The following is a 27,989-nucleotide window of genomic DNA, read 5'->3' as shown; positions in this document are numbered from 1 at the left end:
AATGAGTGTTCGAGTCAAAACGTAGGACTATCCATTTTTTGCAGGAAGGCAGTGTTTGTGCAGCTACAGTGGTGTGGGAAGGTGTAGGTTAGTTATTTTGTATGTTTCAGGGGCAACGTAAGGATGATTTCAGTTTGTGGGAGCATTGCAGTTGAGTGTTTGGGGCAAATTAGAATTTGCTGTTGGGTGCAGAGGTGACGCATTAATAAGGAAGTTTTAAAGGGGAATTTAAGGCTTTGGGATAGTAGGGAGTTATTTAGGGTTATATGTATTCTGTTTATGGAAGATAGGGTTCTTCGTGGTTAGGAGGGCTGCTGCTAAGCGGATATTTTGCATGTTTAGTGCAGTTGTGGGAATTGGGGTTATTGTTTATGAATGGCTGTTATTATAGACTGCCTTGGTAAATTAAAATTTAGGAGAGTACGAAAATTTTATTTTCTTCTACTACATATGGCAACTGTGAGCTAAATAGCCCTTACCACATTTTGTGGTATCTGTAGGGAGGTTTACTATTGTTTGTACGAATGACATTCTGTCGGCTACAATGTGCTGAAAATCAGAATGTTGAATGCACAAACATTTGTGCACCAGATAGTTGACTCCACTTATGCGAATGCACTATTGCATTCACATAAGTATAAGTCAACTATCTGCATGGAGATATTCATCCACATCCCCACTGTAGTGCGATCTCGGAGTTAGAATATATAAGTAGGGGTGCAGGGTGCTTGCCCCCCATGCAAAAACATGATTTGTCATATAGGAGTTTGATTTACATCGGCTCCTATATGGCTATCACGTGGTGGTTTCAACAGCAATGTTGAGTCAAATGCGTCGAGCATTTGGTTCGACATTGTCAACAGTAGGTGTTTTTGCTTTCGGTATTACTATTCCTTTATTTGAATGGAAAACGCTTTTCTGTTCAAATAAATAATAGTAAACCATGTGGGGATATATTTGTGGTGTTGGTTACATACATGTTCAGCAGTCTATATTTACTACTGACTTTGTTACACACTATCAACATTTATACTGTTGGAAAGGTCCGTATCTGCTGAGCAACTTTCTCATTTACATTTTTAGTCTCGCTCTTATAGTTAAACAGTTAAGAACATTTCTTTTCTGTATGGTATTACAAATGGAATTTTTGAAAATGAGCTCAGGCTGCACTGTTGCTCCTATGGTGGAATTAGGCAGGCAGCTTTTTCTGAGCTGCTCCGGAATGAATGAGTTAATGTAGTGGTTGAGATTTTGCAAAACTAGATTTGTCTTTTTATGATCTCTCAGCTCATCAAGTCTCATGGTAGAAAAATTACATACTTCCATGACATCATAGTCAAAATTCTCTGCATTAAGCTATTCCATTGTATTTCTGGCTGATCTAGATAAGGTATCAGCCAGATAAAGAAGTTTGCCTTTTGTATAGACCACTTTGAAGTTGTACCTTTTCAGTCTGAGCATCATTCTTTGTAATCTTGCTGGAGCTGAATGCATAGCCTTCTTTAAAATAGTGACTAGAGGTTGGTGATCAGTTTCAGTCTGAATAGCTCGACCATAAATATAATCATGGAACTTTGAACATGCAAATACTATTTCCAAAAGTTCTTTCTCAATTTGAGCATATTGCATTTCAGTTTGGGTAAGAATTCTAGATGCATAGGCTACTGGTCTGCCCTCTTGAAGTATAACCGTGCCAAGACAACATTTTTGAAGCAACACAGGAAAGAGTTACTGGTTTATTGACATTATAATATCTTAATGTAGGCGGGGTGGCAATTTTCTGCTTAAGGTCTTCAAATGCTCTCTGGTGCTGTTACAGCCAAGACCATGTAACATTTTTGAATGTCGGCTTTCTCAAAGGTGCTGTCAAATCACTGAAGTCTGGTATACATTGGCCTAAATATTGACCATACCAAGAAAATGTTATAGAGCTTAAACATTATCCGGTGCTGGCATCTCAAAAAAGGCTGCTTGCTTGGATGGGTCTGTCACAAGCCAGTGCTAGTAAATAAATGATCTACATATGTAACTTCTGGTAGTCTGAATTTGCACTTCAGAGGACTGAACTTCAAGTTCACTTCACATGCTTTATCTACAACTTTCTTAAGGTTTCTGTCATGCTTTGCTTCACCATTGCCTCCAAGCAATAAATCATCTACTACTATTATGTCACAAGGATAATCTGAAAGAATTTGCTCCATTGCACACTGAAAGACTTCACTTGCAAAATTTATTCCAAATGGCATCCTGAGGAATCTATATCTTCCAAATGGGGTACTGAAAGTAGTCAGTAGTGAAGATTTGTGATCAAGCATCACTTGCCAAAATGAACTCTTTGTATTCAAGACAGAAAAAACAGTGGCATTTGGTATTAGGGGTGTGACTCCCTCGAATGTGCGCATAGGATGATGTGGTCTCTTTAATGCTTTGTTCAAATCCATTGGGTCAATGCATATTCTGATTTTGTCTGAGCCTTTTTTTTGTGGGCTGCTACCATGGATGACACCCATTCAGCTGGTTCTGTAGCTAGACAAATTACATCTTGCTGCACCATTTTATCCAACTGAGGTTTGACTTTATCCTACATAGTTATCAGAACTTTTCTTGCCAGTCTGACCACTGGACTAACCTCTGGGTCTAACTTCATGGAATGCACAATTGGAAGTTTGCCTAACTTGTCATCGAAAACATCAGCGTACTCTGAGAAAATAGCTTCAGTAAAATTGGAACTGGGATATGTGCTTATATGATGAACTTCTTTGGTAAAGGAAAGCAAATTCATTTTCAAACTGTCTCTGAGACCCAATCATGCCTGCACAGGTCTTCAGACTACATAGCATAGTAAGCTGTAGCAGTTCCTAGCCAAACAACATGAAAGCACTGCTGAGCCTTTGGTATGAATTTCTTCATCTCCCTAAGCAACACATTTCACACAACTGGCCACATTATGTTGCTCACCAGTTCTCACCTTAGCAAATGTGTTTGCTGACACAACATCACACTTTGAAATAGTGTCTATGCACTTTGAGCTTGGTAGATTTACCATTGATCTGGTCAGTGCAAAACACTTCATTCTTTGCCAACAAATCTACTGCATCAACCTTTTCACCAATTACTGATACATCATCTACATAGAAAGTAGGGTTGCAGCTATCTATATGATCAACATGCTTTTTTAAGAGACCCTTCTTTACAACTGTGTGAGGTATACCTGATTTGCAAAACTTTTGAAAATGGTTCCATTTCTTACACTTGTGGCATTGCTGACCAAATGCTACGCACTTTTCTCTTTTAGACTCATTATTGGCACCACAGTTGTGACAGTTAATGATAAAGCCTGATTTAGGTTTTGCTGACTCACCCTTGTACTGCACCGAGCATGTCCTTCTCACTGAACTAGTCTTAGAATTTGCTGGAAACTACAGGTTTTACCTACCACACCCGCAGGGGTTACAGCTGCCATTTGCTTAGGCCTGCTTCTGATATCCATGTGTTGCATGCAGTCTACATTTGCTGTGGAGCCTACTGAAACCATACTCTTATCACTTGCAAGCAAACTTGTGCGCCTTTCTGTAAATTCATTGGTTTGATAAATCTAAATAGCTTTGCTCAGCATTAAATCATTGTCATGAAGCAAAATCTTTATTACTGCAGCACTATTAATACCACACACAAGCCTGTCCTTTATTAACTCATCTTTTAAGTCACCAAGCCTGCGTGTTTTAGCTTTGTTTCTCTGGTCAGTAATAAAAGCTGCAAAAGTTTCTCCTTACTATCAATCATTTGTGTAAAACAAATGCCTCTGTAATGTAACATTTGTTTAGGGGTTGCACATTTCCCTGAATTTGCACTTCAAACAGTCAAGGTCTTCTCTTGATTCAGCATGTACAACAATATGACAGTTTTCCCCTTCTCCTTCATATCCTGCTGATGCATACACAAATGAACGCTGTCTTTCAATGGCCTCTGACCCAGATAGGTTTAGCAAAATGAATGTCCCGGTGCATGCATCTTTATCAGAATAAGCCGCTTGTATAAAAATGTCATACTCTTGCTCAAATATTCTTCAATTCTCTGCAATATACTGATCAAATACAATTGGACCTGGTCTGTGAAATGCCTCTGGCATATTAACACATACCAGTGAAGACTTTTGCAAGTATACACAAATACACGCACACACACACACACACACACACACACACACACACACACACACACACACACACACAAACACACACACACACACACACACACACACACACACATGCACATGCTATAAATTAATGCCAGTACTTATAACTATGCCCAATAGCACAACAAGCATCTGAATAACTGAACTTTGTGAAATAAGTCTCCTGGGCACAAGAATACTCTTCACATCACTATACTGTAAGAAACAACTTCTTATCAGTGTAAGAAACATTTCAAAATAACTGCACAGTGTGAATAGACTGGGCAGAAGAAACTTAGAATAAAAAAAACATTTCAAAGTAACTGCACTTTACAAATAAACAGTACACAACACACTGTAGCTTCCCAAAATGGCTGTACTTTGCTAAATAACTCTTTACAGTGCAAGAAACATTCTGTAATGGTGGCACCCTGTGAATAGACACACCCAGCACAATAAACTTTTCAAAATGGCTGTATTTTGACTGCACTTTACAAAATAGCTGCATTTTGCATACAAATAAACTATTTGGAATAAATGCACAGTAGTAAGCATACCATATAAGCACTTTTACACACTTTGAGATACTTCAAATAACTGTTGTTATGCCTAGAATAGGTTCAATCAATGGAAAACAGTAGTTTATGCGAAAACACAGTACTTTGCCAAAAAACATGCAGTCACCTTGCTTTATTTATGCTTAATGTGCCTTGTTGCCCCTTATTATATACATTTTGCTTGTTTCATTTTTTTATGCTCATTATACTTTTCTTGTGCTCGTTTTACCCTAAACATGCTTGTTTTCTTTTAAACATGCTCATTTTGTAATTCCAAGGCAATTTCAAACCCCTTATGTACTTTTCTGATAATCGTTTTATCAAATATCTTAATTTCAAACATTTTGTTTAATTTTTAAACTTTTTGTGGCTCTCACTTGCTTAATAATGCATTCTGCACCCTTGTAATGCTCTGTTTTTATCTTTTTGAATAAATAAATAATTTGTGCAAATTTTCATTACCTTTGGTTTGTTTCTGGCCATTTTTAGCACTCAGATCACTTAGTTGACCTTCACTATTAACTCTGCACCTCATATCTCTGAAAAGCAGTTTCTGGAATCCTGCTTCTGACACCATGTCACTCTCTGGTCAAGATAAAGCAGACAAACATTTGTGCATTCTGTTCAAGCAGCTTTATTATGTACAAACACATCAGAATTGAGGGTTAATAACCTTAGTTTAGATAAACTTATAAACAATCTAGCTATCAGACTCATACATGCTCACTTTCTGGCTGCACTCTCAAAATGGCACTGAAGCTGGCACTGGTCAATAATAAAAGCTGCAAAAGTTTCTCCTTACTATCAATCTTTTGTGTAAAACAAATGCCTCTGTAATGTAACATTTGTTTAGGGGTTGCACATTTCCCTGAATTTGCACTTCAAACACTCAAGGTCTTCTCTTGATTCAGCATGTACAACAATATGACAGTTTTCCCCTTCTCCTTCATATCCTGCTGATGCATACACAAATGAATGCTGTCTTTCAATGGCCTCTGACCCAGATAGGTTTAGCAAAATGAATGCCCTGGTGCATACATCTTTTTCAGAATAAGCCACTTGTATAAAAATGTCATACTCTTGCTCAAATATTCTTCAATTCTCTGCAATATTCTGATCAAATACAATTGGACCTGGTCTGCGAAATGCCTCTGGCATATTAACACATACCAGTGAAGACTTTTGCAAGTATACACAAATACACGCGCACACACACACACACACACACACACACACACACACACACACACACACACACACACACACACACACACACACACACACACAACCACATGCCATACATTTATGCCAGTACTTGTAACTATGCCCAATAGCACAACAAGCCTATGAATAACTGAACTTTGTGAAATAAGTCTCCTGGGCACAAAAATACTCTTCAAATCATTATACTGTAAGAAACCACATCTTATCAGTGCAAGAAACATTTCAAAATAACTGCACTGTGTGAATAAACTGGGCAGAAGAAACTCAGAATAAAATGAAATTTCAATGTAACTGCACTTTACAAATAAACAGTACAAAGCACACTGTAGCAAATGGTTGTACTTTACTAAATAACTCTTTACAGTGCAAGAAACACCCTGTAATGGTGACACTCTGTGAATAGACACACCCAGCACTAGAAACTTTTCAAAATGGCTGTATTTTGACTGCACTTTACAAAATAGCTGCATTTTGCACACAAATAAACTATTTGGAATAAATGCACAGTAGTAAGCACACCATGTAAGCACTTTTACACACTTTGAGATACTTCAAATAACTATTGTTATGCCTAGAATAGGTTCAATCAATGGAAAACAGTAGTTTATGCCAAAACGCAGTACTTTGCCAAAAAACATGCAGTCACCGTGCTTTATTTATGCTTAATGTGCCTTTTTGCCCCTTATTATATGCATTTTGCTTGTTTAATTTTTTTATGCTCATTATACTTTTCTTGTGCTTGTTTTACCCTAAACATGCTTGTTTTCCTTTAAACATGCTCATTTTGTAATTCCAAGGCAATTTCAAACCCCTTATGTACTTTTCTGATAATCATTTTATCAAATATCTTAATTTCAAACATTTTGTTTAATTTTTAAACTTTTTGTGGCTCTCACTTGCTTAATAATGCATTCTGCACCATTGTAATGCTCTGTTTTTATCTTTTTGAATAAATAAATAATTTGCGCAAGTTTTCATTACCTTTGGTTCATTTCTGGCCCTTTTTAGCACTCAGTTCACTTAGCTGACCTTCACTATTAACTCTGCACCTCATATCTCTGAAAAGCACTATCTGGAATCCTGCTTCTGTCACCATGTCACTCGGCTGGTCAAGATAAAGCAGACAAACATTCGTGCATTCTGTTCAAGCAGCTTTATTATGAACAAACACGTCAGAATTGAGGGTTAATAACCTTAGTTTAGATAAACTTATAAACAATCTAGCTATCACACTCATACACGCTCACTTTCTGGCTGTACTCTCAAAATAGCACTGAAGCTAGCACATGCTTGCTATTTATATGCACGAGCTGTCCTTGAGACTCTTCTTAAAGGTACAGCACACACACACACACACACACACACACACACACACACACACACACACACACACACACACACACACACTATTTTACATCAATGTTTAACTCAAAAGGGGATACATTATTATAAAAAAGGGGGAGCTTAGAGCACTTGCAACTGTATGCATTTCATTCCTGTAATGATACTGCTTAAAATATCATGAAACTTTGGAAAGAAATCTGTAGGTCATAACATAAGATTGCAGTCATTAACACCAAAACTTTATGCATTACCATTCTTGCAGCTAGCAGTTCCTACAACATAAAAGCAGTAATACATAAGTGGAAACACAGTAATGAGAAAATTACACATTTAAGAAGAGTATTTTGCCATGTAAACAAACACTGTTTCCACTTCATACTCACTACTGCACAAATTATATTTTTTTGTCTTTGAGACCACCGAGTGACAAAATAAGCTAATCTGATTTGTAGCACCTCAAGAAACAACAGTTATTTTTGAAGGTTTTTAACCAGTTTAAACAAGGAATATTTGTTCCACCTTCTTGAAAATATAGTTTAATCTCACCTATTCTGAAATCTGAAAGAAAAAAATACCTCAGAATGTTTTTTCTATAGGCCCATTTCATTGTTAAATGTAGATTACAAAATGTTTATGGCAATATATACAGAGAGAATTAAACATATATTACCATCATTAATTGATCACAACCAGATAGGATTCATAAAAGATAGAAACACCTACCATAATATTAAAATAATTCTTGCCTTGATAGATTATGTTGTTTTAAGTAAGAGAGACATGACTCTAGTCAGTCTAGACATCAGTAGCACATTTGATTCAATAGATTGGAATTATTTACTGGTGGTACTAGAAGAATATTCTTTTTCACAACAATTCACATTCTTAATTAAAACACTATTTGAAAATTCTCTGGCCTGTGTTAAGAGTGGGTTATGTCTCTTTACTTCTATAACTATTAGAAAAAGAAATAAGCAAGGATGCCCACTTTCACCTTTACTACTTGCATTAGCAATTGAGCTTTTTGCTAATTATGTTGGAATCAACACAAATATTAAATGCATAGTAACTGGGAGTAACTTAGAAATGAAAATACAGTTATTTTCTGATGACATCCTGTTGACAATATCTGATAAAGATAAATCTTTAACTGAATTATTCCAAACAATGAACGTCTTTCAAACTATTTCTGGTCTTGTATTTAATTAAATCAAAACTAAAATGTTATTAATTAACTCAAATAAAAGGGAATTAAATAATTACTTTGTTAAGTATTTAGTGCCTGATAATAAAATTAAATACCTAGGACTCTTACTAACAACGCAAGAGAAACAAATATTAACTATATTAGTATATTAAGTCAAATAAAATCATTAATGCAGACATGGAATAAGATGTTTTATACAATGGAAGATAGGTTGTATATAATTAAATCAATAATTTTCTCAAAATTGTTATATATAATACTTTTCCATCTGTCCTACTAAGAAAATTATACAGCAATACAATAAAATTATGCTGAATTTCCTTTGGTTTAACAGTAAGCCTAGAATCTTGCTTAACCATTTAAAAGGTTGAGAGAAGGGTGGAATTAATCTACCAGATATAGAGATGTATTCATTGTCATCTATTACTAAAACAGTTACTCTGTGACTGAACTCAACTTATACAGCCAAACGGAAATGAATTCATGAATCTATATGTAATATCATTAGTAACTCAGCCCATAAACAATATAATATAAATCCAACTAAATTTTTTTTATAATGTGATGAGATATAATATTTCATAAAAGTATAAAAAAAAGTATATAATTACTGAAACAATAATACTGTTTAGAAAATATATAAACATGAACAAAGATATAAAGAATTTTTTTATATTACATCCTATAGCTTGTACACAAGAATGTATAACTACCTTTGATTCAAATGTAATTAAAGAGCTTAAAGAAAAGAAGTGATTTATTGGTATCAGATACTCAATAGCAATACATTACTCGCAATAGATCAAATCAAAGGAAATTTGAGTTAGATGATAAATTGTGGTTACCAATAAACAAGACAGTGCATCACAAATATTCATAGATTTTGTGATTCTTTTAATAAATAATACTTATAAAGGATTGGGATATCTATCCAAAATTCATAAGACACTTAAGAAACAAAGACATATACCAGTAATAGTTACTGGAATTATAATCAGGTTAATCAAAAGGATCCTGATAAAAATGAAAAAGACATTATCCTTTTATCACCAAGTCAGTTCAGTGGAAACTATATGCATGTAAATTCTACTTAGATCCTTTCTAATCCCTCATAGATTAGATCTAATATATAAGAAACATATTGATTGTTGGAGATGTAAAACACATACAAAAGCAGATTGGGAACACATGTTTTTTGATTGTCATTCAATGAATAAATATTGGTTTGAAATTAATTATTTCTTTCAAACAATTTTTAATGATACTTTTCAGTTAACCAAGTCATTAGTTTTGTTTAATGTACCTATACCACAATGTGTCCCTAAAGTAAAATATCCTTTACTGTGGACATGGCTTGTCATTGTATGTAAAGCCGTAACAACTTATTGAAAGAATAAAGCACCACCATCTTTTCAAGATTTCAAGAAAATTGCAGTCTTCATGTCTCGAATGGAAGTAGCAACCATAAAGAAAAGAACTGATAAGACAACATCATGCATAATTTATAGCAGAAAGTTGACGGAATATTGGATAAAACAAATTGATCTGTTTAGTCAGCACAGCATCTTAATACACATTGTAAATTGTACATGGAAACGTGATGTTATAGATTGTATACTTAGGCACTTGTATATAGTTTCTTTTGTAAATAGTTGACTAGTTGATTATGTTATATTATTTTATGTTTCACTATTTATGGATCAATCTATCTGAAGATATGGAAAAAAATGTTATAAAAATTTCTTTGAGTAAAAAGAAAAAAACATATTTTAAACTGAGAAAACACTGCATAGCATAACAAAGAGTATGATAATGTTTCATTCATTTGCAAGATAGGAACTCAAGTTAAATATTTCTAGTGACAATTTTTACTAATTATACCACTTCAGGATATTCAGTACATAGTCATTAAAATGTATTGTGCAAAAGAATTAAAAAGGTCATTATTTCTAATATGATGCCTTACAACATCACTGAACAGGAGTCAGTGAGCATTCATGCACAATTTTCACAAACAATAATATGAGCAACTGTTCTGAAATATAAAAAAAAAATGATAATAATAATTATTTAAAGATGAGAAGAAATGTCTGATAAGCAGTGATAACAGACCATACAACACATAGCACAGCTGACTCCTTTGTCTTTTACACTAAATCATCACTGCCCTCCCTAAATCTAAATTCCCCAATCATTCCCTGAACTTAAAACTCCCTTACTGATCCCTACCCCTAAAGCTCTCTTCCCATTCTCTAAATGTAAATACCCCCACTACCTAGTCCTAAAAAAAATCATTTTGCTCCTTCTGTCCTTGCAGCTACATAGCCAAACTCATATTTGAGTTTGAGCATGAGCAAAAGCTTAGTCAGGCTACAAGATGCTGAAGACCCTGGCTTTGAAAAAGTGCTTGGGGCTCACTTACCTGTAGTGAACCCACATCTGACTCTATACATGACATTCTTCTATAGGCCTTACAAATGAAACTGTTTAGAGTACACCGTTACTGTTTTACTTAGTCATATAAATAAGGGGTATACAATTCTATTATAACTAAACCATTGAGCAAGATACATTTTTTCAAAATATTAACCTACATAAATGAAATAAACAGCTAAATGTCTTACAAAAAAGGTAGAGTATTAAAGAAAAAGACAATGCTACCCATGATGAGAATTTGGATTCATATACAAGGAAATGGATGTGAATATAATGGAAACTGACACTGAATTGGGCATTGTGTCATATATAACAATGACAAATATGTAAGCAATTGTGAATGATGACAACAATATAACTGGAGTTGGAAATAAGGGACATTTTACTTATTACATGTATTCTTGCTTCAGATATTTAGGAAAATGTACTGAGCATCAAAATAAAGTGTCACAGTATTTGTAATTTCTAATACTTATGGGAGGACAAAAGCACAATGCAAAAACTAGTGACAATATATCATGACTCCATTTTAAATGGAAATTAGTTCAGAAAGGCGGAAACTTTCCTAGGGATTCATGAAGCTCGGCGCCAGGCCGGCATTAGACTTGCGCCGACCATGTGGCGTGCAGATGACGCAGTAGCGCCATATGCATATTAATGAAGGCACCCTGCCACCACATCCACGTGCATAGGAAATGAGTGCGAGTGCATGGGGCATGTCTAAGTGCAGCACGGAGGCGTGGAAATGTCGGCTGTTGACATGCAACCTAAAATGCTGAATATTACAGTCTGCCTGCAATAGTAATCACACCTGTCAGTGTCCGTGGATACTGAAACGTATGCAAAGCATGCAAGACAGTTCTTGCGAACATAAAATTAAGAAGCAAACACAAATGCAAGTTAGCGAATATCGAGTCTCCATCCCTCGAACAAATGACATTTAAAACCGTGTGCCCGTATTCTAATGCAGTGTTGATAGTTATACCAAGTGGAAGTGAAACGCATCATGTTAGCGCGCTGTCAATAGCTAAGTCTAGCCCAATGGTCAGGCGTACCACCTGTCCCACATTGTGAGGGACAGTACACAGCTGGGCAGATGTGTCCATACCAAAACCATTCTAAATGTAAAATATCCTGTGACCGTATGACATAATTATGTCCCACATTGCATGTAATAATCACACACAATATTTATTTCCGTATGTAACATACCACATTACAAGAAATAGAATAAGCAAGTAAACAAAACAGAAGGAGCATATAAACTGCTACAACAATAAGCTAACATGTAGGCATAAAACAAAAGTATTATCCGTTGTACTGACCGTGGGTATGTGTTGGCCTGTAGAATCTGATTTGTGTCTGACATTTGAACAGGTACAGGGCAGTTCCGGTCACCAGTCAGACAAGCCTAAACCCGGACCACCACATGAACACCCTGACAATAAAACACACGTATGTGCCAGGACTATAAGCTTTGGAGTTCTGAATATCCTTGGAGTGAGTAAACATGCAGCACGGGTCCAGAGCAGTAGGGAATAGGGAATGCCGCACGTGTAGCACTGCAGTTTTCCCATCAAGAGAATGGATGCCTGCTGTGTAAATGAAACGGTGAGACATATGTTAGGGTAGCTATGAACCATGGGTATACATATAAATGAAGCAGAGCACCAACAGTGTAGTGGTTAGAGCATCCGCCTAACGTAAAGGCATTCCAGGTTCAAGTACGACTATAGCACATATCATTTTCTTGTGTAATGAATGCCTCTGTGCTGTAAAGCCAACATTTAAACATGTAAAGGTGAATGTGTGCTTCGCATGGGGCCATTAACCAGATTCCTTCAATCAAAGTGGTACTGTCATAATGAATAAGGCACACATAAGCACAAAGAAGTGGCAGTAAACATATGTAACTCACAATAAGCATATGCAAGTGCGCCTGCGTGGGTGTAAGCAGCTCCCAGCATAGCAAATGTATGTTGTTATGTACAGATGTAACATATATATATGTGTGTGTATAGATATATATCCACAGACATAAAATAAAGATATATATATATATATATATATATATATATATATATATATATATATATACTGTAAGAATGAGCGCTGAAAGAATAAAGCATACACAAGGGTTGTGAAGGGAATCTAGAGCAACTAAGGTATTATATAGTGCTTGCAGCATATGTCAGATAAAGCTGCACAAGTCTGAGTAGAGCACCGCTATTCACACTAGAGGCAGGGTTATAACAGTGGCCATAATATCATTGAACTGCTACGTCAACATTACACACTGACGGATTGTAGTTCATGTTGTGACCACCTACACTTGTTACCCACAAATGGCCGTAATCCATAACACCAGGAAAGGCACGTATGTGCAAATATAAATGGCGGGAGACCCTGTGAATACACGAGGTGGTACAAAATGTGTATAGGGCCCCAAACGATCTGGAGAGGGCAATGTGTAAAGGTGTGTCATGGCTGTGATATCAGGTGGATAACGGCTGTTATGCGTGGAAACTCAACACGGGTGGGGTGGAGAAACTATGGCTATGCGATTATGCATACAGGAGTGCCAGGGTTGGTTGTGTCGGTTTCAATGCAGTGGTCTGTGTTGGTCAGCTAGTATGTAATAGGTATATATGCATATGCACATGCAGACATCAATATGTTGAAGTACATTCTCTGTAACACATGCACTCCATTTATTGACATAAATAATATGAATGTGCACAGAAACAAATACAGTAGCAGGAATAATAGGCTGTGCAGATGAGGAACAAGTCAAAAGACACTGTATCACATCACAATTATCATCGGTACTCAGTACTTGAACAAATTGCGACATCTGTCCACTGTATAACATGCTAAATACCGATTACAAGTTAACCAGCGTGAAGTGTCAGTGTCATAATAACTAAGGCAATAGTATGCTGTTGAAGCAGAGATAAAACCCAATACGCATGTGTAAGTGTGTATGTCCGGGAAATGTATTGGTCTATGGACACACAGATGTGTATATATATATATATATATATATATATATATATATATATATATATATATATATATATATATATATATATATATATATATATATATATATATATATATATACATAAAACATATATTGATACACATATACAAAATTATATATATTATATATATATATACTATAAATATATATATATATATATATATATATATATATATATATATATATATATATATATATATATATATGTCATTGAAGATATACACATGTACATAACTAGGTTATGTTACAGCAATTATGGGTAACATATGTTCAGACAGGGCATATGTTACTGGGAGGTCCAATAAATAAATGTTTCCCTCCCACACCGCCCAGCTAGGCCGGCCAGACATACAGACACGCAATAAAGGTAAATACACCACTGCTTTCCAAACCACCGGCAGGAAAGTACCAGTGGGAGAGATCTGCAAGGTCTACACTTTAAATATGGATAACGGGGTCCCTTGCGGGACACCAAAAATTCGCCATACAGGCGAACCTGTGGTAATCGACGTGAGCAGGATGTAGCTGTACACAGAACAGTAGGTTGTGCAAGTGTAATAACACATGGGTTGACAAAACATATGGCATGTGTCCCGAGACGGTGAGAGTGGGCAGTGTGTAGGGGTATGTTCATATCTCAGCTGTGCTCACAGTAAGTATTTTTCTTGAGTGCTGTAGAGGGGTGTCAGGTAGATGAATCATGGGTATGCAATAATGGGCCTAGTGTGCAGGTGTTGGTTGGCAGAGATGTATTAGGCCCGCCCAGTGAAAGTAATTAATATTCCTATGTGGGCACTGCTGATGCTCATACCTCCCAAACCTGAAGAGCATATCTACTGGATAGTCCGTAAACCAATGGGGGAACACATAGGGAATATATCAGTGCCCTGTACCCGATTATCATGGACATCCGTGAATACAAATCAGAATCGAACACAGTCCTAACTATACCCTTCCAGAACTAGTGATATTAGGGGGACTGGTGGCGGAATACACGTAATGACTAATGACAACATGTATGAGTCATAAACAGCATGTACCTCGACAAATGTGAATGAACACATATGCCCTGTGACTGTCAATGTGTCAGGTTAATAGAACCAATCATCTAAATGTGTCCCTGAGGGTGTTATGCAGTGTCCCTGATACAGTGTTCATTCTCCCCCATTCATATGTGAGGTCTGCTAGTGACGGAAAGAGCATATTCCGCCAACCACCTTAGGTAGATGTAGCATAATAGTTTGGGGTTACCACCTGTTCACCTTTGTGAGGGACACTTCACTGTGGGCAGTTGTGTCCTGCAAAATGAATGTTATGGCACATGACCTGTAATTTCGGGAAAAGAGTTCATATATTGTCTGTAGTGGTTACATAAAATGATTTTGTTGTATCTGAAACACCTAGATGTTATAGGAAATAGTATTAGCAACTATAATGCTATAAGAATAACCTTAACTTATGCAAACCAGTGAAGTAGTCAATTTTCTACTGGCTGTGGGTATGTGTTGCCTTGCCAAATCTGACATCTTTACATATAGGTCCTATAGGGCTGCCACCTTTCCAAATGGCCAAGGTGGGGCCTGCTCCGTAGAAATGTCAGATGTACCAGGTCAGAAAATACCTACAGCCATGCATAGTACAGAAATATACATATTAGCACAAATCAAAGCTTAGTCTAGCAGCAGTCAAGTTGCTTATGCTACTTCACATAACATATCAAAGTGTCATTTATACAATAACCGTTACATGCAACTATTAGAGAAACGTAGAATATAATATTGTCCTCTAATCAGGACATTTGCTATGGCTAGATTATTCTCACATGACACATATGCCTAATGAGGGACTGTCCCATGCAAAGTGGGAAAGGTGTTACTCCTAAAGTCTCACTACAGCCATTTTAAAAGGTGGAAAACCTACAATAGGTATGCGGTAGCATGACCCGGCAGAAAGATGTGTTTCCCAAAACACATTTACTTGTCTGCATTGCAGAGTATCGGTTCCCATGTATCAGCCAGATGGGAGCAGATTGTATGAGGAACACACATATAATATGATTATGTCACTTGACAGGCCGCCGATTCCGTACAGTCGAATGCCTGCCGTCGCATAATGGTCAGCCATACCCGATACTGTAATCATGTAGTCCGATGTAATAGGTATCACAAGGGATTGTGCCCACCCAGTGTGAGTGACAAATGCAAGCACCAATGTTGGTGCATGTGCAAGTGAGGGAGCGAGCGGGTGTAAATGTGTTTGTCTACCAGTATGCGAGTATTGCACTGTTAAAGAAATGTGGAGTCTAAACAAGTATAAGGAGCTGTGACCAGAGGTCAGCAGTGCTTAACACTGTGCAAACCCACGCACAACCACTCCCAACTGCTGCAATGTGCCTTACACACTCCATATCCAAAGGCCTTGTTCTGGCCACAAACAAAGAACCGTCCTTTGCAAGTGTTGGTAGCAACACCCTGCACACACAGCTGATCTGAATTACCAATATACCATGGCATATATACAGACAATAGACAGTACCACACACATACCATACAGCACAGTGATCCAACATTATAGCAATGTACTGGCAGATATGTCCGGACCACTGGTGTTTGCAGACCTGGCTGTCTTGTGTTTAAGTGTGTGAGCATGTCCAGTATGACCGTTACGCATGTTGTCGACTGACATTACCGTCATACCTTCATGTGTTTGAGCATGCCCAGTATGGTCAACTGGATCGCATGTGTCACATGTCCAGGTAGTCAGTACTGTGGTAATGACACCTGCATTGTACACTGACAGGTGGCATGCTGTGTCTGCATGGTAACCAACGGTCATGTGGCATTGACTGTTGCTACATTTCTGCACAGCGTGGGGGGACATCCAACTGTATCCACATTCCTACACAACACCGGGGGTGGTGCACATGACTTTCACATGTGTACGTTGGAAGGGGGGCAAAGCTGACAGTTGTACACTTTTGCTACTACTGTACTGGTATGCCAGGTACTCCATTTCAGTGTGTGGACCTACCTAATGTGCTGGCTAGAGGCATACCAATGTACTTCAGATCCTAGCTTTAATTACCAGCATAGTGGTTTCAGATGTCCTAGCCTTCACAACCTACATCCAACTGCCTGGCCTGCTGTAGTCTGTGTGTGTGTGTGTGTGTGTGTGTGTGTGTGTGTGTGTGTGTGTGTGTGTGTGTGTGTGTGTGTGTGTCTGTGGGGGTTGGGGTCATCCAAAGGGCATATCCAGAGGCCATTGTATAGCATTTGCCTGTATTGGTCTACACTTGTCCAGCTGTTTGAGACTTGTGTGGGCTGTATGGACACACATGATGTTCAGCCCATAACCTGCAGTGGGTTAGGACACCCTGTGTACTACTGGCTACTATTGTGACACCGGTATGTGCTACAGATGTCATGGTGCCACTATGGACGTGTTCTGTTTGCTGCCCTAACATTCAGCCACCAAATTCCCTTGTATGCTCACATCCATACCATAGCTACAGGTAAAAACACATTCTAATACAACTGCCAAATGGTAGGTTTATTGACTTACCTTGAGGGTGTGCCAGACCTGAGGATGGTGCTGGAGGGCTGCCTATGTCGGATGCACACAGTGCACTTCCTATACATGGCTGAGCACAGGTATTGTCATGTTTGGCATCCCTTTTACTGTCTGTGTGAGTCAGAGAGGGTGAAATTCCCTGGGTACCTACTGTGTCGGTGCATATGCCATGCATTGCCTCTTTGCCAAGGGCAGGTCAAACTGTGCACGCCTCCTTTCACCTACTAGGTCCAGCTCAGGTAGTTCCTCCTCCGAGTCACACTGTGCCTGTACAGGCCTTGGTATTGTTGGCAGGCTGTGTGGCCCTGCCCCATGCTGTTCCTGCTGCAACTGTTTCTGCAGAATCATATTGTGTAGCATAGCACATACCATAACAATTTGGGTGCATGTAGCTGGTGAATACTGCAAGGCTCCACCGGATGTGTCCAGTCACTGGAACCATGACCTGAGCATCCCAAACACATGCTCAATTATATGTCTTGCCTGTGTGTGTGCCTCATTATGGTGTAGTTGTTCAGGTGTGTGTGCATTGCTGATGGGTGTCATCAGCCACGACTCCAGTGGTTACCCAGCATCCCCCACTAGGTGACTGTAGGGGATGTCCATATTGGCCAAGGTGTGGTACAGCTGCGTCAGATGCCATATATCGGAATCGTCATAGCTTCCAGGGCAGCCAGCACACACATTCAGTATAATGCCCTGGCCATCGCATACGACCTAGCTGTTGATGGAGGGTATGCCCCTGCGGTTAATGTAGGCCCTACCCCACTCACCGGGTGGTGCTTTGATGCATATGTGCGTGCAGGCTATAGCACCCAGTAACCCAGGGTAGTCTGCCATTTGGTGGAAGAGATGCATATTGCTGGTCAACACCTCACATGTGTTAAAGACATGTACATGCTCACTGGCATGTGGTGACATGGCATCTAGGAACTGGTGCAATACTCTGGATGCAGATGCCTGTGAGATCCCCATGATATCCCCAGTTGTGCTTTGGGAGGTACCTGTGGCTAGTATACCTAGGCCTACACATACCTTGGTATCCACTGGGATGGGTTTCCCTCAGCCTGTTCGATGTGTCAGGTGTGGGCGGCACAGCTCAACAAGCTGCTGTAGGAGGTCTCTGTCCACCCCATAGCGCTCCACTATCTCCAGTTCATGTAGCCCCTGGTAAGTTACCCTGGGTCTGTAAAGTCTTCTCTGTCTCCTCACTAAGGGTTGTTCGGCAGCATTCACATCCTCACCACCCTCAGCCTCCTGCACATGTTGGTCTATGCTGCCTGCTACAGCACTTCTCATTTGGTTGGATTGTGTCAAGAAATGTTCCCGCATGTATACACCGGTGGTGTAGAGTGTGGAAGTGTTTGGTCACTTTACCGTAGTGTTCTGGGCTGGGCTGGGCATGTAATCTGCTGATTGTGCTAATTATCACCTGTTTGTGCAGCTTGTTCACCTTGACTACTCCACTACTGCTGTTGTCCCTCCCAATTTCACTGGACAGGTATAGACACACCACTAGCTTAGGCATGCTAAGGCAGGAGCAATCCCGAGGCACAGGGCTCCAATGTACGTACAGTATGCCTGACACCCTCCCCCCATGCTTTCAACTATATTCGAGTCCTGCACCTGGCTATCTATACACATACACTCTTGGGATCTGCATCACACCCTGGGGATAAACGGGATTCACTATTTTCAACCTCATTTGCATAGTATTGTCTTCTAATGCATAGTTATATGACCCATACTGATCCTCGAAAATAATAACTACTGCTTACTGTCACTCAGATCCACACACAACTGGTTAAAGGTGCCTTACTATCACCGTATTCAATGTCCCTTGTTCTTCCCAGCAACAAAATAACCGGTCTCTACATTGTTAGAACCCAGGACCCTGCACACCACAGACAATGTGCTTTACCACTAAGCCATGGCAACTATACATGCATCTAAGGTAATCACGTACAGATCATCCAGCACTGACATTCAGTAGTATAAGACATGTATTCCATCATGTAGATTTATGTGTGCTAATGTCCACACACATATATATATGCATATATATATATATATATATATATATATATATATATATATATATATATAGATATATATAAATATATATATATATATATATATATATATATATATATATATATATATATATATATATACATACACACACACACACACACACACACACACACACACACACACAAACATATACACACATATACGTAGATATAGAATTTATATCACAACAGCGGACCACATGACACCAAAGCATTAGACAAGAATGAAAAGGAATCCACATGTGCCACCTGCATTATGTAGTGGTGTTACTATCAAGACAAGTGTGTTTCATTGCGTCACACGGGTCAGACTGTATTACGGGTAAGAGTAGGGCTGCTGACATTTACTCGCCAGACCTATTGGCGAATGTATGTGTATGTCTTGCCAACCCAGTCTCTTGGGCGATTATGACATTTGTGGACATTATATAGGAAAACAACAAAACACATTCTGGAACTAGCCACTTACAGATACCAACACATAGGATATGACTGCCAAACACACACACACACCTGTCATGCCTTGGAAAAGTACACCTACCTGTCTATTCTATCACACTCCAGCATTATGTAGTTACAGAACTCGCTACAAAGATTACTGGGTCATATAACTCCCAGAGGCATACTTCTAGGTGGGTGACATCATCAGCAATGGAAAAGACGCCAATAGGGATTGTATGGAGAGTGAGCAGTCTACAAGTATTACTCTGTCCCTAGGTAGATGGGAACACACACTTGGCAGGGGTGAGATTAGAACATAGACCTAACTACTTTATCATACTACAGCATTACGCAGTTACAGAACATGCTATTGAGATTACTAGATCACAGCACTTCCTGAGGCATACTTCTAGGTGGATGACATCATCAGCAATGGAAAAGACGCCCATGGGGATTGTATGGAGAGTGAGCAGTCTAAAAGCATTACTCTGTCGCCAGGCAGATGGAAACACACTCACACAATTGGCAGGGCTGGGATTAGAACATAGACCTAACTACCTTATCACACTATAGCATTACGCAGTTACAGAACGCCCTCCCAAGATTATTGGATCACAGCACTCCCAGAGGCATACTTCTAGGTGGGTGACATCATCAGCAATGGAAAAGACGTCGACAGGGATTGTATGGAGAGTGAGCAGTCTAAAAGCATTACTCTGTCCCCAGGCAGATGGAAACACACACACAATTGGCAGGGCTGGGATTATAACATAAACCTAACTTCATTATCACACTACAGCATTATGCAGTCATAGGTTCATAGGTTCATAGGTTCATAGGTTCATACTAGGCTATCTGCCCAAGGGCATTTATAAGCCTAGCCCATAGTTATGTGGCTTTCGCCACCCCTTTAGTTTGAATAAAAACTATGCCTATCATTTTGCTGTGCCTCTGTCAAGCAGTGACGCTGAAGTAATCCTCCCCTGGTATATCTGCAATCTCCCATCCATTGGTCAAGATTCCTCTTGAACAAGACCAGAGAGGTGCTCTGCCTCACATGTACCGGGATTTTGTTCCACAGCATAGGGAGTCTCTGGGTGATGAATCTGTCCCTCCAGCACGCTCTATTTATAACCGTCAAGGTTTAAGTCTCCCGCCCTTGTGGTTCTGAGGATCTAGATTTTTGAGGTGAAGCATATTCATCAAATCTGGGTTTGACATGGCCTTATATGTCAGGCACAGGTCACCTCTGAGCAAGCGGTATGAGACTGAATAGAGCTGGAGTTCTTTCAGTCGGGCAGCATAAGACATATTTTGAGACCCTTTATCCTTTTGGTGAGGAACTTTGGGGGCTCAAGCTGCAGCAGGTGTCTGGTCAGATACATTCGAACGGGCATTGTACTCAATCATAGGTCTAATAAGTGATGAGTACAGGGGACGATGACCTCCTTGATCTAGATGTGAATCCCTTCATGATCAGGTGGGTGATATAGAAGGTTTTCCTAACTACTTTAGCAACATGAGTGTCAAACGAAAGGCTACTGTCAACCTGGGTCCCCAGATCTCTGATGACTTTTTCTGTGCTCAGTGGATTGCCACCTATATGGTAGCTAGGGGTAGCCTTGTTTTTCCCAAAGGGTATGACTATGCATTTTTGGCTAACTTCAGGCCATGGCTCTGGCACCAGTTATCCATTTCTGTGAGGCCCTTCTGGAGGATATCTGTGTCAGATGTGTTTTCGACTATGGCGCACAGAACGCGCTTCCGAAATTACTGGATCACAGCACTCCCAGAGGCATACTTCTAGGTGGGTGACATCATCAGCAATGGAAAAGACTCCGATAGGGATTGTATGGAGAGTGAGCAGTCTAAAAGCATTACTCTGTCCCCAGGAAGATGGAAACACACACACACCCACACACTTGGAAGGGCTGGGATTAGAACATAGACCTAAGTACCTTATCACACTACAGCATTACGCAATTACAGAATGCGCTACCGAGATTACTGATTCACAGCCCTTCCAGATGCATACTTCTAGGTGGGTGACATCATCAATAATGGAGCAGACGCCGATAGGGATTGTATGGAGTGTGAGTATTCTAAAAGCATACTACTGTCCCAAGGCAGATGGAGACAAACACACACAAGTGGTGTGAGCAGGACAACTGCCTTTCTACGGACCACTATTACAACACTACATAGATAAGAGATGCGCCACAGACACTACACCTTTCAAGACAGTCAATATGACCTTCTAGGAATGCAGTCATTGACATGGATGCTGGCATTTACGGTGTACATACCTGTGAACCATTGTATTCAATGTAGGAATCCATCCTGAAGTGGGGTATGGCCATCTGTTGCCTGGATGACCACTGTCACTATACAGTATTACAATGGTCTTGCCCATACACATAGAGGCACATAACCGACACAAGGTGTCACTGGGCATGCTCACACACTTAGTAGCACACGTCCGTTTGGAATGCACTATGTGTCCATCTACACAACGGCGTACTGGGCATGCTCACACACTTAATAGTGAAGGGCTGTCTTGTATGCACTCTGATTCTAAACACAGAAGGGCACAGTGTGTCGATAGTCATCATTGTTAGCATGAACGCTGCACTACATATATCTGACACCGGTCTTCTACACAATGTCTGCTGCTGTCCATCACCTTAGCTGTATCAATCTAAACCTGGCACACTAATACCACCCGTGGTGATGTCCTGCCAGGAGTGGCTACTTCACTCATATAGTACCATTCATAGACGAATGTCCTGAGACCAAGTAAACACCCTGACACCTAGAGGACAACTGCATTGTATGTGTATGCTAAACAGTGCTAGATGTGTAGCATTTGTAATCACAGCTGCCAATCTAGATCCAACAATGAGGAATACTGACATCTGTGCAGTGAGGAACACCTGGCATAAGGCTCAGTTGTGCACAATAGCTGAGTCATATACAGCTGTAACAGATAACTGTTGCTGTACACCAGTAAACACACTCATGTTTGGATATGACATACATGTACCTGCCATGGATATGTACATGCCCCCCACACACACACAACACATATGTACATAGCATAGCTTTTGCTGTCCTTCATGCAGACAAGTGGCTACAGCAATTACACACATGTATATGGAAGGTAGGTCCATGGCTGTTGAATGCTAACAGTATATAAGGTGTGATAGCAATGTTGCTGAGTTAACATTCCCTCTGTACTGGTTACCCATGACAACTATCATATCATACAACAGTCCATGTGCCATGTATGTCATCACTCATGTCCACCAATTGCAATGCATACAAACATGGCTAAATGACAAGAATGTAGGACCTACACACATGTGCATGTAGTAGTGTGCATTCAGCTACCATGCATGTGCAGTAGCTGATGTTTGCAGTTCATCTGTGTCTTACTACAACATGCAGTTGCAATGCAGCCCCATCACTGACACCTGTATATGGTGAAATACTGACAGCACGGTAAGATGTACATCAGGTATGGATGGATGTGTGTACATAAAGTGGTGGGCCAACTTTGCAGATGGATGTTTGCTAAAGACAGCTTGCAGGTGTGTCACAAGCCATCCTACCATAACATGTGCAAACACTAAGCTATGTTTCTGTTAACTGAAGGTGAAGACATACAACCTACACAGCGGTCAGGGTGTCACTGACTGTAAATTACTTGACACCTGTAACACTTAAGTCCTCCTGTGTGCATATAGCAGCACAATTGCTGAAGGTAGCGTCAGTACACATTGTAATGCGGGCAATACTGCTGCATGTCTGTCATATGTATCATAAGATAGCAGGTGTTTGATTCACAGTACTGCCATGTGTATTTGCTTGTGTGTCCATATATGCCACGTATGGTGGGGAATACATCCCAATTGTTAAACACCCCTGTACACTGTTGTAGAGATCTGTACATACTGTAGTGCAGAAAGAAAGACATAAGCAGGGGTGGTGTGTGTATCACACACGTTAGCTATCTGTATGTGCATGACATAGGTGAATTCAATTGTGGACTCCACAGTGTGTGTGTGTGTGTGTGTGTGTGTGTGTGTGTGTGTGTGTGTGTGTGTGTGTGTGTGTGTGTGTGTTTATGTATGTATGGCTGTCTGGTCCATGAAGTGAGGATGTATGCTACCATAGTTAAAAGATAGGACCCCTAACCCCTCCAGATGATGCAATCTACTACCCTGTTGATGCCGTCGGTCTTAGGCATTACTAACTACCTGTACATGTTCATTCTCTGTGTCGCGTCATGTGGGAGCACAGTACTGTAATGGTGATTTCCACACAGGCAAGGGTCCTCACCTCAACGCTATCAAGTGTGTGTGTTACAGTGTCATTAACCGTGAGTGTGGGCATGTTACTGTGTCTGAATATATGTGTGCAAACAGGGGTGTAGCTAGGATTTTCAAATTTGTACTCACAGCTCTCAAACTGCTACCCCCCTCCCCAGCCAAGCTACAGCCATTCTCGTAATTCACGGTTTGCTCTTTTAGTGTAGATGAAGAGGCATTCACTGTAATGCCTCTTCAGTAATAGAATATAAATTCACTCAAACTCGGTTCCTTGAATTGAAAATTAACCTGAAATGTCAGTTCTTTGAAAAATGCGGCATGGTAGTTGGGATAGAGAATTTATGCTTTTGTTTTCTGTAACTAAGGTACAGGTTTTGAGCTGGAGTAAATTAATAACCACCTGCTACCCCTAACTAGGATGTTTCATTCACACACACACCCCTACCTACCTCTTAGTGCAAGAAATATGGACAAAGCCTAAAATAAACAGGGACAGATATTAAATAATGCTCTTGTGAACTTAGAAAGTTGCTAGAACAGGATTTGTGCTAGTATGAGAAAATTGCTAGAATAACAGGATTTGTGCTAGTATGAATTTTTCTAAAGGACATGAAGTCTGAAACTCAAATGTCTGTCATTATTTAGCAACTTCAGCCTTCAATGATTTTCTAGAAAATCACAAAATTTATGAGGAACAAACAAAAAATATGGGGCAAAAATCTGGACATTCTGCAAAATTTGGACAGTTGAGAGGTATGCTACCTACCTACCTACCTAACACACACACACACACCTCTCAACCTCTTAGAGCAACAAACTCAAATAAAACTGAGGCAAAGGCCCAAAAATAAGGACATTTTTTTAAAATGTTGCTCTTATAAACTTAGAAAAGATAATAGAATAGTAGTAGGTCTTGCACTAGTACGAATTTTCTGAAAGGTATGAAATCTGAAACTCAAATGTCTGCCATTATTTTCTAACTTCAGTCTTTAACAATTTGCCACAAATTTGCCAGAAAACTGCAATTTTATGAAAAACTGACCAAAAATGTGATGCAAAAATATAAAATTGCCAGACAATACAGCTGGGAACCTGTCAAAGAAGGGACACCATTTTAATATAAGCACAGTTAACTTAGAGCAGCTAACAAAATTAGAGAATCTGCATGCATTTCTGAAATAAAAGTAATGTATAACTCTGATCATTACAGTTATTTATAAAAGTAAACCCTCCACGTTTTCTTCCAAAATTGCTATTTTGCAAAGAGATTATTAGGGGGAGAGCAACATTTTGAGCCAAAATTGGGGACAGTTGAGAGGTTTGGATATTCCTAATTCTATAAAGCGATTTATTTGCACATACCTCTCAACCTCTTAATGCAGGATATCTGGACAAGGCCAAATATATTGGGGGAACATACAAACAGTACTAAAAATTGACCTTGTATAAACTTAAGACAGTTGATAGAATATCAGGGCTTGCTTTAGCATGTATTTTTCTAAAGATTATGACGTCTGAAACTTAACGTCGGTCATTATTTAGTGACTTCATTCCTAAATGATTTGCCAGAAAAGTTTTATTTTGCATTTTACAGCACGAACACCAATAAATATCTGTCAAACAAAGCAATGCAGTCTCACAATGAAACTAGACTTAGCATTAAAACTTCTCTGCCCTTGAAACTCACATTCATTGAGACAGCATTGAAACCCACATTCAAAGAAAATACATTTTGCCAGTGGCAGATAAAGATTAACTTTGGGCTGTTTTCAAATCATAGGCCCCTTGCACATGAAACATACACATGCTCTTTGATATACCTTCCATCATAAAAGTCTACTCAAACTTCTACAGTCCACCAGTATCAGTAAATATGCACAATCTCTGAACTAGTAAAAGCCATCTACATAATTCCACATTAGAGAAATCTGTAACTAATGAAGAGGCTGCTGCTAGCAAACAACTTTATATTTCATGGTTTCATCTACAAATAATGTGCCTGTTGCCCTTGAGGAATAAATTGCCTATGTTGCATTAAAAACAATGATACGCTAGTAATATTGCAATAGGGAATGGATGGCAAACTGATAACAGGTTCATAGTTGCTGCTAGATATCTTCGCCAAAATGGACTACAGCATCCACCCCCCTTTACAACACAGTACAGTATCAGCAATGTATCTACCCTATTGTGGGAGAAGAACCCACAGCCTTCTGCATCAAAAGCAAATACACTATCTGTTGTGCTATTAACAGTACAAGCAGACTCAGCATAAGCAGCACTAAACTTAAGTTCCCCTGCAGCTCTCAGCTCCTTGTAAAATGTTGACACTCAGCTGTATCAATGAACTTTGCAGCACAAGAAATCTGGAAAAAGCCAAGATTTATTGGGGGGGGGTGATAAAAGCCCAACAAACAGGGACATATTTTAAACATTGCTTGTATAATTTTGGAAAGTTGCTAGAATAAAATGCTGCATTTTCACCATGCATGTCTTGAACCCAGAAACATATGCACTATAGTGAGTGCAACATACCGCTATGCTAAATCAGCAGTTTGAAAAATAGGAAGACAAACTTAATGGCTATAATTTAGATAGCTCTCAACCTCTTAGCACAAAAAACCTGGACAAACAAAGCCAATAATGAGGGAATACAAGTTCAGTTCTCACTTCACACCTTAGCACAAACAACCTGGACAAACAACAAAAACAATAATGGGCGAAATACAACTTCAGTTCTCACCATATCTCACAACCATTAGAAAAGCAAATCTGAACAAAGTTCAGAAATGGTGGTGGTTAGGGACTTTAGGCTCTTCTTACCCTGAAGCAAAGGTACAGGGTTTGAGCCTGAGCACCTATAACCAACAGGTGTATTATGTGGGGGCATTTTCACACACAGGCACACACACACACCAGTTCAAACTACTAAACTGCCATCAGTTCAAACTACTAAACTGCCATTTGCCATCAGTTCAAACTACTAAACTGCCATCAGTTCAAACTAAACTGCCATTTGTGATTGTGCTGGACACACACAATATCTGCGCTTGCATGCACACACTTACTTCAATTGATTGCCTCAATGATAATCCTCTGTTCATTGCGCTTGCATTGCCTTCCATTTGTGAACGCTCTCCTCTGTTCGTTGTGCTTGCCTCAATAATCCTCTGTTCGTTGTGCTTGCATTGCCTTCCATTTGTGAATGCTCATTTCCCACTCGCAGCCAACTGGACATGATGTGAGCTCACTTCCGACTGGCTGGTATCCTCCTTAAAGGAGCTAACACCTCCTTAAATGTACGGACGTTTTTTTTTTTTTTTTCAAAAAAGTTACCCACCTTTTAAAAAAGTTGTACTGAAATCAGTACAGTGCGTGTGTGTGTGTGTGTGTGTGTGTGTGTGTGTGTGTGTGTGTGTGTGTGTGTGTGTGTGTGTGTGTGTGTGTGTGTGTGTTTGTGTATGTGTGTGTGTGTGTGTGTGTAGTTGTGTGTTCTCATCCTGTAATGTGAATGTGTATTACTGCTACATAGTGAGGCCTCATGCTATCAACTGGCCTCTACCCTTGACATCAGCTAGACCGCTGTGTAA

This window comes from Protopterus annectens, chromosome 1.part0, assembly GCF_019279795.1.
Source record: "Protopterus annectens isolate FY-2018-M chromosome 1.part0, PAN1.0, whole genome shotgun sequence".
Classification (NCBI taxonomy): Eukaryota; Metazoa; Chordata; order Ceratodontiformes; family Protopteridae; genus Protopterus; species Protopterus annectens.
The sequence above is the reverse complement of the archived record's forward strand: the minus strand, read 5'-3'. Positions refer to the sequence as shown.